The following is a 6,132-nucleotide window of genomic DNA, read 5'->3' on the forward strand; positions in this document are numbered from 1 at the left end:
GCAGCCCGGGTGGCTCAGTGGTTTAGGGCCACCTTCGGCCCAGGGCGTGATCCTGGAGACCCAGGATTGAGTCCCGCATCAGGCTGCCTGCATGGGCCTGCTTCTCCCTCTGCCTGTGTGTGCCTCTCTCTGTCTCTCATGAATAAGTAAAATATTAAAAAAAAAAAAAACTCACCTGGAGGGGAACCTGAGTGGCTTAGTCAGTGAAGTGTCTGCCTCTGGCTCAAGTCGTGACCCCAGAATCCTGGGGATGAAGCCTCGCATTGGGCTCCCCGCTCAGTAGGGAGCCTGCTTCTCCCTCTCCCCTTGCTTGTGCTGTCTCTCAACAAAATCTTAAAAGAATCACCTGGAGAAGAGGGGTTAAAATGTGAATTCTTGGACCCTTCTCAAAGAGTTTAAGCCAGAACCAGGTGAACCAAGTGATATGACTGATACTCAAGCTGGTGAGCCCCTGAGAGAGGAGCAGGGCTGCTCTCCCAGAGCCTTGGAGGCTGGCGCAGGCTGGGTGGCCCAGCTGTGGGACTTCACTTCCCCATGTGTTATTATGTAAGGGGGTTGGATGGGATAATCCCAGTGCACCCTCCAATCCTGACATCCCAGGATGGTGTCGTGCACAAGTCCCACACATTCTGACCCCTGGGCTTGGCTGAGCAGACTTGGAGTGACTGGGGGCATAGGGACATGAGGCTCCCCGGATGACACTCCCCCCTGCAGATGAACCTAGAGCTGTGTGCCTGGCTCAGTCGGAACTCCCCATGCCCACTGACAACCTCCCATCAGGGGTGCCCTTCCCACGGGCCCCGATGACAGAGCCTGGCCCACGGGCCTCTCTGCCAAGGTGGGCTGGGCCCTCCAGACTCCAGTTTCCCTGTCTTCCTCCCACTGACATGTCTTACTTCTGAGGATGAACTCTCCTACACCTGCCTGAGAGGGGATGAGCCCTTAGACACAAAACACAGGATCCTCCAAGGGATGAGAAAAGAAGGGGTCCTAAGGGGGTGACCCCTGGGCCAGAGCAGCCCCACCTGCTCAGTGGCTTAACAGCTTGGACTCCTCTGAGCTCCAGGGTTTCTCATCAGGAAAAACGAAATGAGAAAACTCAGGTTTACCTATAGGGCGTGGGGAGACTAAAATGTGATTACACACAGGGAGTGCCTAGCACTTCAAAGGGGCTCAGTAAGCCTGCCTGCCCGGCTCCCTTGCCCACCTTCTACGTGGGGGCTGCGGAGGCTCTGCAGCTTCGGGCTCCTAGGGGAGGAACAGGGCCGCAGGAGGCCGCCTTCTCTCCTTAGTGTTATTGAAAAATGATCAAAAGAAACATTTACACGAAAACAACTTTGGGAAAACAAAGGAACAAAACCAAATATAAATCCCTACAATGAAATGCAAATTGCAGCTCCTACAGGAGCTTCTGATAACTGGGTCCCCCTTGGGTCCCAGGGACCCAGAACAATGGGTGCAACTGGGTCTCCAGCTGCACGTTGAAGCTTGTCCTTGAAGCTTGTCCCTCCGCATCCGACCCGTGGGGCCTCCTCTGTCTCTGGGCTGTTTCCTAGGGTGGGGGGATGCCAGGCCCGGGGCCACACAGAGCCCTTGACTTAGCCCTGTCAGCTTTGCAGCTCGGTGGCCCCAGGCCCGGCCTGCTCAACACCTGTGCGCATCCCCGCACCCTGTCCGGCGACTCCCAGAGGGACGGCACCCCCAGCCCTGCCTTCCGGGAGCTGCACAGGGCCCGTCCCGGCTTCCCACGCAAGGGGGACTCCCACTCGAGTGGGGTGGGCCCAGGAGGGGTAGGAGGCTGACAGTACTGCCTCTCTGCGTCTGGGCCCTTGGGTGACACCTGGTCCTTGCTGTGGACCACTGTTCTGCTCTCGGCCAAAAGGACACCGGGGACAGGGCCCCCAGGACGACCAGAAGCCCAGAAAGGGCGAGGCCCCGACAGTAGTCTAGAAGTTCTGTGCTCAGGATCCACTGAGGCCTACCAGCAGCAGATGCAGAGAAATCAGAACCCGGTGCAAGATTGGATTCAGATGGGGTGTCAGAGCAAAGGGGGTGGCTAGTAAAAGGAGGCAAAACTAATACTGCGGTTAGACCTCCCAGCACAGCAGACTTGGCTCAGAACAAGGAAAATCTTCTAAACGGAGCAACGCAGCAGCGTAGTGGGTGCCTGTGGAAGGCTCTTGGGGAAAGTGAACCAGAGCGTGCCCTCAGGGTCAGCCACCTGGCTCAAGTCCCAGCTCTTAGCAACAACTGTGTGACCTTAGCAAGTTTCTGAGCCTCTGTCCTCATCTGCAACGTGAAGGAAATAACGGTACCTACCTCCCGGGCTGTCCCGAGGGCCCGGTCTGTTTGTCAAGGGCATGGAGCCTCCGCGTGGCGCGTGGCGCGCGAACACTCCCGAAAGTGCTGCGCATTCACTAGGATTGTGCTGCAGGTGGCGACACCGCACTGCTGGGAGCGGTGGCACCTGGGCGGAAGATGAGTTTCCGGGAAGCTAGAGGTCCCTGGAGACTGAACCAGACCACATTACAGAAAAGAGAGCCTTGGGCTCAGGTGACTTTGCGTGAGCCACAGAATCTGCTGGTCTCAGTTTTCACATCTGTGAATGAGGCTACTGTCTCTCCACACGCTGCCCTGAGGATTAAATAATCAAGCGTACGGACATCTTATTGTTTGCACCTTTTCTTGTATTTTTAAAATCTCAAAATATAGGGCACCTGGGTGGTTCAGTGGTTGAGCGTCTGCCTTTGGCTCAGGTCGTGATCCCGGGGTCCTGGGATCGAGTCCCGCATCGGGTTCCCCACAAGAGGCCTGCTTCTCCCTCTGCCTGTGTCTCTGCCTCAATCTGTCTCTCATGAATAAATAAATAAAAATCTTAATAAAAAAAAAGTCTCAAAAAATAATAATGAAAGGTGTTTATTGAGGTACTGCCACTGACACATAACTGGGGCAGAGTTCGGAGGACCGTGTGACTCCCTTCCCCCCCCAAAGGCCTGTGGTTCCCCAGACACCAGAGCTGGTCTTCTGCAGGCTTCTTGCTGGTCTTTTTGTCCTTTCACAACGAGTACCCTCTTCTTCCAGTTGGCTGGGTGTGACTCACCCTTCTTTGCAATTAACTGTGATGTTCTGCTGGAGGCTTCCGTTACAAATGACGAGGAGAACAGCCGATTTGGCCTAAACAGAGTCTGGCGGGTGGGATTGTCTCACCTCATGATTTACTGCCAAAGAGACAGAAGATGGGCCCCTGGGCATGTCACAGCCGGCCCGCCTCTCCCTCACTGCTTAGTGTTGTCCCTTGACCTGGGTTCCCGGCACATCCTGTTCCAAGGGCCAGGCCTCCCCAGTCACACATGCTCACAGGCACCTGGCTGGCTGGCAGGAGGGAGGCTGGCAAAGAGAGAAATGCTATTTCTTCTCTTGGAGTTTGTCTCCCATTTAATCCAAGACGCCTTAATTGAACACCTACTCTGTGCCAGGCACTCTAGGGGATCAGATGTGGATTTGAAGCGGTTCTCACTCCCTAGAAGCTTATGATACACCAGGAGGTGAAGGCTGACCCGTGAATAGTCCTGAACCTCGGGTGGCATGGAGCAACTGGGGAAGAAAGAGACTTTCCAACCACAGGGGCCCTCAACAGCCTTATTACAGTTGTATTTGTTGAGCACCTACTGTGTGTGTGAGGTGCTTCCCTTACCTGCTTCAATCCACATGAGTCTGTGAGGAATGGGATTATCTTCATGCCCATTTTACAAACAAAGAAACTGAGGCTCTGGAAAGTGAAATGACTTACCCAAGTTGCATAGCCAGTGAGAAGGAGAATCAGGACAATAATCTGAGTTCCAAACACATGATTTTTTCTTTCTGAAGGCCATGCTGCCTGCTTCTTAGAGAAGGTTGAATTTGACCTGGGCCTGAAGGACGGCTGATACTGCCTTCCTGGGGGTCGGGCATTCCTCCTAGACGAGTACAGCCTGCCTGCCCAGAGACACAGCTAACGTCCTCCCTCTTCTTTCCGCAAGAGGCTGTTGAAGCCCCACGGCGGGCTTGGTGAAGGGCCCTTCTGGTTCTTGTCTCCAGCCTCCACCCGTGAATCAACCTTAAACGACCACACTGGCCATCCGAGTAGCACTGCCTGTACACTGGAACCAGCAACCCAGATTTATGTCACACCTGCTGGGAGCTATTACTCGGTGATGCACCATTAATAACCTCTTCAACTCTGTAAGTAGCTGAGCACAAACACATTCTTTATGTTCCCTCCAGGCATGTTCGTTCTTGACCCAGTTATAGAACTTTAGACGATCAGTGCTGGAAGGTAAGAACTGAGTTCAAGTACTTCTTCCAAAAGATCCCATGCTGACGTTCAGAGAATGGAAGGAGCTGGTCTAGGGCTTCAAGAGAGGACAGCTGAGGGATGCCTGGGTGGCTCAGTCGGTTAAGCGTCTGCCTTCGGCTCAGGTCATGATCTCAAGGTCCTGCGATTGAGACCTGCATCGCATCAGGCTTCTCCCTCTGCCCCTCCCCCTGTGCTTTCTCTTTCTCTCAAATAAATCAAGGAAGGAAGGAAGGAAGGAAGGAAGGAAGGAAGGAAGGAAGGAAGGAAGGAAGGAAGGAAGGAAGGAAGGAAGAAAGAAAGATAAAAGAGATGAATGGATAAAGAAGCTGAGGTCTATGTATACATGGAATATTCCTCAGCCATTAGAAACAACAAATACCCACCTTTTGCTTCAGCGTGGATGGAACTGGAGGGTATTATGCTGAGTGAAGTAAGTCAATCGGAGAAGGACAAACATTATCTGGTCTCATTCACTTGGGTAATATAAAAAATAGTGAAAGGGAATAAAGGGGAAAGTAGAGAAAATGAGTGGGAAATATCAGAGAGGGAGACAGAACATGAGAGACTCCTAACTCTGGGAAACGAACTAGGGGTGGTGGAAGGGAAGGTGGGCAGGGGGTGGTGGTGATGGGCACTGAGGGGCACACTTGATGGGATGAGCCCTGGGTGTTACGCTCTATGTTGTCAAATTGAACTCCAATAAAAAATAAATAAAAATAGTAAAGATAATCTTTTGAGAAAAAAAAAAAAAAAGGACGTCAGCTTTGCTTGGCAGTTGAACTCCTGCCTTCCACCCTGGGCTTGATCCTGGAGTCCTGGGATGGATTCCCATGTCGGGCTCCCTGTATGGAGTCTGTTTCTCCCTCTGCCTGTGTCCTTGCCTCTCTCTGTGGGTCTCTTTTGAATGAATAAATGAAAACTTTAAAATGAATGAATGAATAAATGGATAAATAAATAAATAAAATGAATAGTGATAAAAAAAGAGAAAGAAAAAGAAAGAAAGGAAAGAAAGAAAGAAGAAAGAAAGAAAGAAAGAAAGAAAGAAAGAAAGAAAGAAAGAAAGAAAGAAAGAAAGAAAGAAAGAAAGAAAGAAAGAATCACTGTCTTCATGCTCCTCACATACTGGGAGGGGCAGGATGGAGATTCACCAAGTACATCTCCGGCAGGGATTTGTCCCGGGAATTGTACTGTCGCATTTCATCCCCATCACAGCCCTGATTAGGGGTCCTGCACCCCATTTTCAGATGAGAAATCCAAAGACCTGAGGAATTATGAGACATGCCCAAGGTCATACGAGAAGAAGCCAAGGTAGGGACACACACCTGACTGTCTCCCAAATCCTACCACAGAGCAGGAGGCGGGTGTTTTTCCCCCATCCCTTTTTGGGCTTACAAGATGGGCTAAGGTGTGGTGTAGACTCAGGAGGTCTAGGACCTGTTTCTCCTAGCACTGGACCTTCCCACCGGAGAGATCTGAGCTGCCCGAAGAATGACCAGCCCTGGGCAGGCACAAAATGACACACGCAGAGCTGTGGAAAGTGTACTTACATCTCTTGCTTTGTTCCTGGATGACTCATGCAGCCCACATAACAAAATTAATGTCTTCTCCAGCACCAGCAAATTGTATTTCTTCCTTGAAAAAATCACAAGCAAATGGTCCTGGCTTATTCTGGAGACATAGAGCCATCCTGTGGCCACTTCCCTGGACAGGCCGGCAGCTGCAGTCAGGGACCCCCCCCCCCCCCGGAATGGGGGACCTCCCTGAGGCTGTCTCTAAGTCCTGCACTCCGCTCCCGG

This window comes from Canis lupus, chromosome 34 (genome assembly GCF_011100685.1).
Source record: "Canis lupus familiaris isolate Mischka breed German Shepherd chromosome 34, alternate assembly UU_Cfam_GSD_1.0, whole genome shotgun sequence".
NCBI lineage: Eukaryota > Metazoa > Chordata > Mammalia > Carnivora > Canidae > Canis > Canis lupus.